Here is a 12,922-nt window from a genome sequence, read left to right on the forward strand (position 1 = left end):
TCTATTCTTGTAGGAAGTATTTGACTATACCAGAAAGGATGCGAACCATTCTATTGCATCAATGACAATACTCCTCCTGTTTCTTTTTAGACATAAAGAACAGCAGGTTAATAAATACAGATTGTAAAATAAACACCTCTATCCTTCTTGAATATATGCTACTTTATGGTAAATAAATGTCACTGTTATTCTTAGGTGCTCTGAAATAGGGGTATATCTTTTTAATTGGAATTTCAGCTATATGCATCACCAGTGTATTCTGCTGTATTGTCAAATAATGGTACTGTTCTGGCATCTTAAAGAGACGTTGCTATATTTGGCTTTAGACATAAATAACAGCAATTCTTTTCTGCTAACACTTGTTAATAACTATCACAGATCTAGCATTCCAGAAGATAAAACCATAGGGCAACAAATTCCGGGGCATTTGGGACCTGATCCAACTCCTGTTAAAGTTACTGGAAAGACACCCCCCCCTCCCCCCGGCAGTAACTCTGATGCATGTTGGATCAGGCCTCAGTCATTGTGAGATCAAAAGAGGTGTAAAAAGGCCAAGCTGGTCTTCTCTCCAGCAAATCAACTCTAATCTTAGATTCAGTGTAACAGAGGAATCGATAAAGCCATGCTCATAGCTAGGTAACAAGCCTACACAAAGCAAGCTGAAAATAAATTTGCCCAGCAGTTAATTTAGCCAACTGACAAAAGAAACTGAACAACACAGAGAAAAGAAAAGAAAAGGCAGAGAAGAGACTGAATTAATAAGGATGCAGCTTGTCAAAGTTCTCAGCTGCCAAGTCTTACCTCATTAGAGACAGGAAGCTATCTTCTCATGGCCCTAAAAGCAACCTTTTGGTTGAGTGATTAGGGTTGTAGTTACACTGTGTGGTTTTTGGGTCATCTTAGTCTAGTTACAGCAGTATTCTCTTTGAGGTGTTTGATGGCAAAATCTGATGTCATTTTAGCTGAGTTACTTATTTAGGGTGGGAGGAATGAAAATAGACTCCTTTTGCATTTTGTGCTTGTGAAAGCATGGAAGGTCCCTCAGTTAGTGATTTCTCTGTATTTCTGAGTAACTACTTCTCCCTTATTTGATTGAGTTTGCCAGAGGGTCTTCCTTCTCCTTCAAGTGACTGAACTGTCCCTCACTGGTTCATGTGGTTTAGCTCCACCTATTCAGCCATCTGACCGCCACTCACTGAGGCAAATGGCAAGACAGAGAGGCTCCAGGTTGGCAGAGGAAGGTTTCTGTAGCAGCTAGAACACTGAAACAATCTTCTGATCAAAGGATTGAGGGCTGGGTTATGGTTGTTGGAGCTAGAGCTGGGTGAAGAGAGGAGGCACAGTGCCTATATAATGTGGATGCCTCCAAGTTTGTGCTTCTCTGCAGCAGGGTGGCTGTCTAGTCAGAGAGCAAGAGGAGGCTGTAACCAGTGGTGCCAGTAGAAATCATTTCTTGCTGGTAGGCTGCACTCATGAGAGGGACACAAGCGGGGGGTGACCTCCCCATGATCCACATTGTCCCATGTTACCTGGCAGAGGGGCTCTGTCCTCCTTCCGCTGCGCCAGAGACTTCTGCTGTACAGCCCCCAGGCAGGACTCAGGAGAGGCAGCTGTGTGGAAGGGCTGGGGGTGGGCTCCTCCTTGTCTTTCCGGTATGATGTACTGGCTATAAATATCTCAGTGGTACAGCATACCAGACTGTACCGCTGTACTTGCCCCACTGGCTGTAACCACCCCCTCTGTGGAGCACAGCACTGCCTGCAAAGCTAACGGAGTCATTTTACTGGATGGCTGATACAATGGGGATTGAACCAGGGTCCTCTAGAGCTACGTACAGGAGCTGCTGCATCGTGAGTGAAAGAACCAAGCCTCCCCAGTAACAGACTCCTGCCCTGTGTGGATCAGCACAGAGTGGGGGACCTGTGCCACGCCCCCCAGCAGGTTACACTTGCACTCCGACTGCCATGTCGGATATCCTTTCCTTCTAGCCACAAGGCAGCCTCTGGGGTATCTACACTTTGGCTCGAACTTAGACTACGCTGGGGCCTAGTCTTGCTGCCATAAAGGTCAATGATAAAACTCCCATTGACTTTAGTGGGAGGCTCATTAGCGTTGCCACCTGTCTAGGTATTTCCCCTGATCCTCCCCCTTCTGAGGCAGCTGTCCTGGGAAATCTATAAGTAGGCTTGCCACCTGCCCAGGTGTGACCCCTCCTGGGGTACCCAAGGCTGAGAGGCACCTCACTAGCACCTGCCTTTAGTGTGAGGAAGCCATGGCTCAACCCAATTCCACCAGCCATGGGCAACACAAGCACTGCCCTCTAGGCCTTGCAGGCCCCACTGTTACTCTACAGGTTACCACTAGGCACACTCCCAACCCAAGCACCTCCTGGAGTGCCCAGCCCCTGTCACTGGACACTCAGTGATCACATATTCAGTGCTCCCAAAGAAACAGCACACCCCTCCGCTTAACCCACAGCACTTCGATTTGTTCATAGTGACACCAAGTATAAGTTTATTAACAAAGCAAAGAGTCAAGTAATAGCAGTTAGAAGTATAGGAAACAAATGGTCACATATCAAATAAAACCATAACACACATTCTAATGCAGTCTTGGGATGCATCAGGCGGGATATTTCCAGTAGAGATAAGGAGGTGTTAATACTGTTATACAAGGCACTGGTGAGACCTCACCTGGAATATTGTGTGCAGTTCTGGTCTCCCATCTTTAAGAAAGATGAATTCAAACTGGAACAGGTACAGAGAAGGGCTACTAAGATGATCCGAGGAATGGAAAACCTGATTTATGAAAGGAGACTCAAGGAGCTTGGCTTGTTTAGCCTAACCAACAGAAGGCTGAGGGGAGACATGATTGCTCTCTATAAATATATCAGAGGGATAAATACCACGGAGGGAGAAGAATTATTTAAGCTCTGTACTAATGTGGACACAAGAACAAATGGAAACTGGCCATCAGGAAGTTTAGACTTGAAATTTAGATGAAGGTTTCTAACCATCAGAGGAGTGAAGTTCTAGAACAGCCTTCCAAGGGAAGCAGTGGGGGCAAAAGACACATCTGGCTTCAAGACTAAGTTTATGGAAGGGATGATAGGATGGGATAGGCTAATTTTGGCAATTAATTGATCTTTAACTATTAGCAGTAGATATGCCCAATGATCTGTGAGGGGATGTTAGATGGGGTGGGATCTGAGTTACTAGAGAGAATTCTTTCCTGGGTGTCTGGCTGGTGAGTCTTGCCCACATGCTTAGGGTCTAGCTGATCACCATATTTGGAGTCGGGAAGGAATTTTCTTCCAGGGCAGATTGGCAGAGGCCCTGGGGGTTTTTTGCCTACCTCAAAGTCTCTTTAAACAATTATTTGAGGACTTCAATAGCTCAGACATAGGTTAGGGGTTTGTTACAGGAGTGGGTGGGTGAGATTCTGTGGCCTGCGTTGTGCAGGAGGTCCGACTAGATGATCGTAATGGTCCCTTCTGACCTTAAAGTCTATGATTCTAGAGCCTAGACTTAGTTAACAAGATATTCTTATGTCTAATAAATGACTGCTCATCCAACACCCCTGCAGTGCTTCACAGCCAGCCTGGCTGTGACCCTCCTTTCATGAGATAAGCATGCTGTCAGTTTGCCTCCTAGGTGAAGTATTCAGTGTCTCTCTTTGTACTCCAAGGTACACTGGACCAATACTTTATTTTATTCATAAACAGGACGTGCCCCTGCTGTTTGTCTCTTCCTTTGTGAAATTTATGAGAGAGAAAATCCAATCTCGAAATGTGCACCTGGCTCAGTATAGGAACAGGCATACAATACACAAATGGCCAGACAGGAAGCTAGGTGTCAGCTACCTCCCACCTGAAAGGAACATCTCCAAGATACGTCACCTCCTGGTGACCTGCCTTAATGCCAAGACCTAAAGAGCATAATTTTTAGATTAGATACCTAACTCCTTAAATATATGATGACCAATGGGAACTGCCTTTTGGTAGAGAACTCCCATGCCACCCTTGGGTGAACTATTAGGTAGCTATTTTTCAGGAACTGCCTAAAAACTGGAGAAAACTTAACTTTTCAATTGCTGAGTACATTTTGAAATCTTTCAGATATACTAAAGCACTTCTTACCCTAATTCCTACACCCAGATGAGAAAACATACTAAATTATTTATAGGTATCCAAACCTCCCCACCCACACCACCATGTAGCATGGTGAAACTTGGCTCTTCGGTTTGATAATTTCAGAAGGGGTGTGCAATTAGGATAATGTCCTACCCACCAGGTTATGGTTTCATTTGGAGTTTCACACAAATTATCACAACAGTGTCCTGACCCCCAACTTTTTGTGCAAGCCCAAAATCTTCCCCTACCATGAAGACCCTAGTCTGAAAAGTCCGTAGATGCTGTTCCAGAATAGGGGTTAGTGAATAAAGACGACCCACCTCTCAAGCAGGTGAACACACTGGCTGAGTACACACTGGCTGAGTATGCACTGCAGGGAGTGGTCTGGTAGCACGTGCGTGCACATACACAGAGAGTAGTCAAAAATCAACTGAAACAGAGAGAAAAAAGGGGGGGAAAAAATCTCCTCTGAGCTCTGGATTGCTTACTGTGAGGATGGGAACACCTTTGTCCAGGGTTATGCACAGCTCACACAAGTCTTTGCCTCAGGACTGACCAGAAAAGCCTCTGTAGAACCAGCTGAAGTTAGCCAGCAGGACTCGCTGGACTCAGGAACTTCCCCAGGCTGTGGCTCCCAGCATGGCTGGGAGCAGGACTGGGCCTAAATCCTGTCCTGACAACTTGAGTTACCTGAGGGCTAAGTAGGTTTAAAAAAAAAAAGATTGTTTATCTTTTCTTCCTGTTCCTGCCGTGAAGTTTTTTGGTTTTGTTTTTTATGTGATTTATACGGTGCTTTAGTTTAGCACAGTCTATTGTAAATTAGATCCAACTATAGATGATAGATTTCGTTATGGTGTTATAAATTGTAGTGGATTTTTAAATTTTTTTAAAAGAACACATAATGGCTGCCAGCTGGGGTATTTAATTTATTTCCCATGCCAGACCTTTGTAACAGTCATCAAAACATCATCTGCATATATCATTTATTAGGGACCTTCCTGGAATATTCTAACCTGGCTCTTTAAGAGATTTGTTTTCTGTCTGTACTTTCTCCAGACCCATCACTGCAGACTGGGGTGGGTCAGAATTGGTGGCAGGCAGACAATGTAGTTCTAAAAAAAAAAAATAGAGTGTTTGAGGGGAAGAATCTGATGCTTCTCTGTTCTCATTCCCTTACTAGAGAAAAGGGACAGAACACAATCCTTATGACCCAAATAATCTAAGCAACTGAGATAAGCAATCCAGAAAGCAGCCGGGTGCTTCAGAATAGACTTTATTACAGCAGACTTGCTAGGATGTGTTGATGTGTCCTGATTAAAAGAATCCTAGTTCTAGGCAAGAAAGAACTTTTGATAGCTTTTCTTAAAAGCCCTCTCTAAGCTCCACGGGAGAATCGCCAAATGTTTTATACATGAACCTTAATAAGAAAACATTTATCAAACAAAGCAGTCAGATAATTTAAAACTGGTGCACAGATGAGACTCGGGTTATGGCTACACTACAGTAAAAGACTGGGGGCTGGGCCAGGTCAGCTGACTTGTGCTCAGGGGCCTGCAGTTGCAGAGCTCTAAACCTGCAGTGCCGACATTGAGACCCCTTGTGTGTCATCCCATGGGAACTGCATCTCCCACACACGCTTTTTCACCCATTAAAGGATCTCCCAATGTAGTCCTAGTCATCCTATAAGGAGAATTCTGGGCCTGGTTCCCCAGTGTGTTACTCCAATTTTAGCCTAGTGTCATTCCATTGAAGTGAAACTGGTGTAATGCAGTGGTGTATCAAACCCGAATTTGATAACTGTTCTCATTACTGCAGGTGGAAAACCTTTAACGAGCAAAGTGGTGGGTGTGTGAGAGATGTAGTACTTGCGGGATGATTCGCAATAGAAAAGTTTTGTTAAGGTTATTAATTATTTACAAAATTAGGGTTGGGCCTAACCCACAATGCTCAGCTCAGAATCCAGATCAGATTTTCCCCAATGCCTGGAATGCTAGGATTCTGTTTTTTGGTTCAGGCCCTTCTCCATGTGTAACTAACACAACTGATCCAAACATACAAAGGCCCGCCATGGAAAAATAGATACAGAACCAAAAACAACAATTAGATTCACTGGAACAAACTCTGCTCTCAGTTGCACCAGAAGAAATTTGGAGTTGATCCAATGAAGCCAGTGGAGATCTTCCAGATTTACACTGGGGTAAATGAGAGCAAAATAGTCCATTGTCTATTTGAAAACTTTGATATATAGAATGATACTATTTAAAGAATCCTCAATAAGCCCAGAATAGCAAACCTTCCAATAAAGACCTACACAAATGGCTCCAAACAAACTTTTCAAAGATACTAGGACAATTTAACTCCCTGGTGGAAAATAGAAAGCAAATAAGCATGCTGACTTTTCCTTTTCCTATTCCAAAACAATAGAGATGCTTTCTAGGTTGTAGAGTAGCAGCTGTGTTAGTCTGTATCTGCAAAAAGAACAGGAGGACTTGTGGCACCTCAGAGACTAACAAATTTATTAGAGCATAAGCTTTCATGGGCTACAGCCCACTTCATCGGATGCATAGAATGGAACATATAGTAAGAAGAGAGAGATCCAACTTATCTGTACGTATATCTCTCTCTTCTTACTATATGTTCCATTCTATGCATCCGATGAAGTGGGCTGTAGCCCATGAAAGCTTATGCTCTAATAAATTTGTTAGTCTCTGAGGTGCCACAAGTCCTCCTGTTCTTTTTGTTGTTGTTGTGTTATGTGTGTGACAGTAACATCTAGGAACCCTGGTCATTGACCAGGACCTTATTGTGCAAGGTGCTGTACAAATACAAAACGAAAAGCTGGTCCCTGGCCCAAGGAACTTATAGTCTAAGTATCAGATGAGACAACAGCTGGATATAGACAGCCAGGGGGAATACAAATAAACAATGGGACAATATTGGGAACCATAGTAGGCTGTGGTCTCCACACACCAGCAGTCTAACCGTTCTCTAATTGTTTGTGGGCATCATAAATTGATGATTTAGTTAGGGATTGGTCCTGCTTTGAGTGGGGGGGTTGGACTAGATGACCTCCTTCCAACCCTGATATTTTATGATATTCTATCATGGCAAAGGAGAGGTTCGAGGAGGTATTTGAATTAGGCTAAAGAGTTGGCTTAGCAGCTGTTTCTTGGAAGCTCCTCCAAAGCGCAAGGGGTGGCACTGGAGAAAGCAGAAAGGGGCTTGTTTGCAAATGTAACAAGTGGGCAGTGGAGGCTGGCCTGACGGACAATCAAAGATGAGCATCGACAGCTCAATGATGAATGGGAGATGAGAGGTGGAGTGGAGTTTGACTGTGAGGGGCCCTGAAAGTGAATACGGGCAGCTTGTGTCTGATGCAATCGAAAGGGAGAAGCAAGCAGAGGAATGCGAAAGAAGGTGATGTGGTCAAAACAGCAGGCTTGGAAAATCATCTTTGCAGCAGCATTCGGAATGGAGGTGAGATGTTAGCTAGGGCTGGGCAAGGTCCCACTGAAGTCAAAGGCATTATTTATGTTAGAACTATTTGTGTAGTAAGGAGGAGAGGATCAGGCCTTTGGTCAGCAGTTTGTTTACCTGTCTCTTTACTCCCCAGCCCCCCTACAACCTGCATGTGGCCTTAGCCAGAATGGGAAATTCCAACTACTCAGAAACATTCCAAAATTAGGAGGTGGCTACTGGATCCAAGGCATTGGTTCTGCCCATTGTAAAATAGGGGCCTTTTGCAAAACTGAAATCCAAATATTTGGATGTAGTGCAGCCATGAAGTTTGAGTATTACTGTATGCAGGGGTCTGGCCGGAGTTCAGTATGATCCAAATCGCAGTCTCTGACCCAAGCTGAAGAAACATAGAGTGATTTTTTTGACCCTAAAATGCCCAAAGCCTTGAGAAGAAGGGACCGATCAAGCAGAAAGTCTGAAGAGAGAGAAACTTGAGTCCCCCAAAGGCAGGACCTCAAATTTGCCAGTGACCAAGAACAAAGAGAGAGAGCCATATTCCCCCAACAGCTGACTGAGGGATACAGATTGTGATATCCAAAATAACAAGCTATCATCTGCCAACAGCACAATTTTAATACATACATATGTTAAAGCTTGTCTAGTCCTATGATAATGGGGGCTATATAAGGATTCTTAGTATCGGAGACTGGTATCTGCATTTAAGGTGTTACAAAAAAGTTTAATTGAAAAAAATTATCCAAAATTTAATTTCTCGAGCAAACAAATAAAAAAATTGCCCAAAACTTTTCTCCCATCAAATACAAGGCAAAAGCCTCCAGGCACTAAACTCTTGGCAACGCTGACTGGTTATCTAATGCTACTGTTTACTGATTTTCCTAAAACAAAGCCTGTGAATAATCCACAATAGAACAGGAATTAAGTAGCATGCAAATATTTTAACTCTAATCTTGTTATCTAAGCTTACTAATGAAATTGGATTACATGATTTGCAGTTTCGAGGTCTGTCTTTTTGGGGTTTTTTTCTCCAATGGTGGGAATGTCTCCAGTTGTCCCATAAAGAATCCCTAAGGACAAACTCTAAATGAACATTGGAAGAGGTCTGAGGGAGTGTGTATCTTTCAGAGACTTATAGAACCCAACCCAACTCCATCATCCATGGCATGAGTCTGACCAGACCGACTGATCACCTGTGCGAGACCTCCTCCACTCATGACCCTTCTTCTACCCTAGGTGGTTCCAGGGAAGGTCAGGGTATTCAGAAAGGCTCACTTCATGCACCTGAAGAAGTGGGTTTTTTACCCACAAAAGCTTATGCCCAAATAAATCTGTTAGTCTTTAAGGTGCCACCAGACTCCTTGTTTTTGTGGCTACAGACTAACACGGCTACCCCCTGATACTCAGAAAGTTTTGTGTCTTTGTCTTTGATCTGTCCACAAAATAAAAATCTTTGACACCAGAAAAATGTTATATGAGACATAGGAATATTTGTTCTTTTCCCTTCTTTCTAGTGTGGCAGGGCCAGTGGTGATCTTGAAAGGAAGCAGAAGGAAGGGAGCTATAGCTGCAGGAGATGATCCAGAAATTACAGTTACTCTGTAAATTACAGTTACAATTACAGTTACTAATGGGACCGTTAAGATGTCTCCATTTGTGATACTGTCAATCTAATATACCTTCTGCCATGTGCCCAGTCTCAAAAAAACTTTTGGCCATTCTCCTTTTTTCTGGATCCAGGCATACTTTCCCTATTGAGGGCATAGCAAGCAATCTTACCTGGACTATAGTCACCGGGTCAGCTTCTGCTGAGTAAGGTGTGGTATGGGGTCACACTGCCCCAGGGAGAGCTCTGACAGGCATTGTCTCAAGAGGCACCATCGGTCCTTCCCCAGTTCACCTGGCCGGCTCCATGAGCCAAGGCAGGGTGGGGAAGCGTTGGCCCTGCCTCTTCCTTGGCCCCTTTGGGGTGATTTATGTTCCTGAATGCACTAGAAGAGCACAGTCCCCATGCTCCGGGATTGATTGATTTTTGCCATTATATCTGGCCCTATGTGGAGTGAGAAAGGGAGGGGTGGGGAAAGTGCCTTGCATCTTCTCCCCGCTCTTCTCCTGCATCCACACTAGCCCTAGACATCATCGGACCAAGAGCAGACATACCATTACACCCAAATGGGCCAAATTCATAGAATCATAGAATCTCAAATTCTGCACACACACACACACACACACACAGCTCCCCTTGAAGTCACTGGGAGCCACACATGGGTCACTGAAGGCAGAATTTGTACCAATATGGGTCATAACATAGTAAGTGGCATTAGAGAGACCTGAGTTTCATAGTTAATCCTGCCCTCAGGCTGTGATTGGAATGCCCATTGAAATCAATGGGCATGTTGCACACGGACTGACCTGCCAGTTGCCCTACGAAACACTGAAGGAGGGCATTTCTTAAAGGCTGAACCATGGCATTCACTGCCTGTTTCACCCGGGTGCAGCTGGTCCAATGTAGCCTGTGTTATCAGGGAAATTGCTGCTTCTTCCAGAAGTGGTCGGACATCAAACACCCTGTCTAAGTTCTTTTGCAGGAACTTAGTAATGATGGTGAGATTGGCTGTACTTAAACATATGGTTACTCTGACCTATGTTCTTGGATAGCCTAGCTGGGTTTAGGGATACAATTGCTGGTGAACTCTGCCATCCATGCGAGCAGTTCCTGAAATTCTTACAAATGTTTTGTCCAGACTTCCCATTCCAATAGGCGTCCAGAGCAGGAGATTTCCCAGAGTGTCAGGAGTAAACTGCCTGCATCCCCTGAATCTAAGGGATTAATTGTATTTCTCTCTCGCTCTTGCGCTCTGTCTGCCTTGGTAAGTGGAGACAATTTACTGGTATTTAAAAATTAATCAATTTCCTCCTTAACAGGCTGCCCTGCTTGCTTTTTAAAGTGCCTTGCGGTGGGAGAGGGGGAACCATGCTAAATTCAGATACAGTTGCTGCTATTTGATAGAACTTTTGTTTCACAAAACTCTGAGTGATCTCGCTCATGATTACAAGTGGAGACATTGCCCCAGATAATCTGAAATTTCTTCAGTATCTCCATACAGCTGCCACACTGCCTGCCTTTCCAGCCCATTAATATCCTCTAACAAACTCCTGTGCTCCACAAGACTTTAATACTTTTTAGAAGCAAAAGAGAGGCATCCAAGCTCCTCTTTCAGGGCTATATTTCTGAAAACCCAGTCTCTAACTGTACCTGTTCACAACCCACCCCACTCCTCCACCTGCCTCCGTGCACGTAATCTTGGTGCGTGCTTTTTTGTAGATACACTTTTTTTGTGTATACGCTGAGGTGTTGGGGTTCAAACTGTATTTGTGTGACCTAATTGGGTAGGTAGGCGGCTAGATACCTCACTTGCATGTGCGAAAATAAGGCCCAATCCTGTAAGGTGATCAGGCTCTGATTCAGCAACATACGTAAGTATGTGTCTCCCTAGGGTTACCAGATAGCGACTGTGGGGAAAAAATGGGACAGTGGGTAATAAGCGTCTATATAAGAAAAAGTCCCAAAAAACGGGACTGTCCCTTTAAAAACAGGACATCTGGTCACCCTATGTCTCACTCTCAAGTGTGTTTTACTCTTTTGCTTAAAGGCAGGTGCATGACTCGATACCTTGTTGAACTGGGGTCTAAGTGTCTCCAGTGAACATTCCAACCCCCCAGTAGACATCCCACCCCATACAAAACTTGTTTGTTCTTTCCTCCTTCAGATGGGACTTTAAAAACCAAGGTACTTCCTGCTTTGCCTGGACGTTAAAGATCCCATGAGGCTTGTGCAAGAAGGGCGTTTGCCCTCGTGTCCTCCTCAGCTGGAGTTTCCCCTGCTCCAGCTACGGTGGACTGTAGTCGCTGCGACCCTCTCACATCGGAAATGTTTAAGAAGGGGAGGGGAAGTTACTTCCGGCCCGATCCTTCAAACCGGACTCAGCCAAAATTCCTAACGAAAGCTTTGCCTGAGTTAAGAGTGCAGGATCAGGCCCTTCATCACAGAAAGCCCCAGGAAGTGTGCTCAAAGATTAAAGGCCTAATGGATCTTGGAAGGTGCTTCCAGAGATGCTGAGTGCCCTTAACTCCCATTGAAGTCAATGGTGAGCCGTGCTTTAAAAATCAATGTGACCCACTGTGTTTTCAGAGAGTGTTAGGCTATTGCAGAACTATGGCATCCATGTGGTTGTGTTTAGTTCTGAGGGGAAACTATGTCAATATGATTTGAGACCATCAGCATTAAGTACCTAACTATTGACAACTAGAATACAGTTGTATTTTATTTTAATTCACATTTAGCAGTTACATGCTGACTGCGTAGCACTGTATCTGAAAAAGGAAAGTCTGGCTAACCATTCCCGCAGTTCTACTTTCTGATTTATTTTTTTTTCTTCTGCCCGTTTGGAGTGAACTAACCAGATTGCATTCAGTTCAGAAGGTAAATGGTGTACTGATAATATTATCCAAAAAGCTATTGTTCTTCATTAGCAATCCCTTGAGGCCAGATCAGTCATTTTGCAGCTACAGAAAGCCGGTGCTTGAATACTAATGGAAAAATTGGCACGTAAATGAACTGGAGTAATTCTTACTATTTCCTAATGATCTGGAATTGTTCGTTCTGACATTTTGATAGATCAGCAGGTTTTCCTTCTACATGTGTTTTATTCCAGGATCCTAGGATAGAACTTGAAAGATGCTTATTCTCTATATAGGTAAATATTGCATGTATATTACTCTGATATCCACACATATATCTTCCCTTACACGGAAATCGTGAACTCCTGGCCCCATTCAAGTCAAGTGCAAAAATCCTATTGACTTGAATGGGGCTAGGATGTCACACAAAGTATTTTGAACCTCATTTAAACATACAAGAATGACTTTTGGAAATGAGAAACCGAATGCTGCGTGGTTTTAGATTCTGTACTTCAAAATGGAACTGGGGGGGGGGGTGGTAATAGATTTCACCCACTACGCCCAAAAATATGAAAGTGGTCATTCTTTTTTTTTTTTAAACTTTCTGAAATTCTAGCTGTATCTTTATTATCCCTTAGAAGAGCAAGGTCCTTAATCACAGATTCTGGAGGAGGCCTGGAGAATTCTAGGACTTTCCTCCCTTTCTTCTGCAACTCGGAGGTCAGTATTACAGCACTTTCCCTTCCGCTGTGCGGGCTTGAGATGTGCAGCTGTGTCTTGTCAAGCCAGTATCGCTCCGCTAAGCATCCAGCAGGAGGTGCTCAAGAGCAGCATGCTCACCCATTCTCTTGGGAG

This window comes from Caretta caretta, chromosome 15, assembly GCF_965140235.1.
Source record: "Caretta caretta isolate rCarCar2 chromosome 15, rCarCar1.hap1, whole genome shotgun sequence".
Classification (NCBI taxonomy): Eukaryota; Metazoa; Chordata; order Testudines; family Cheloniidae; genus Caretta; species Caretta caretta.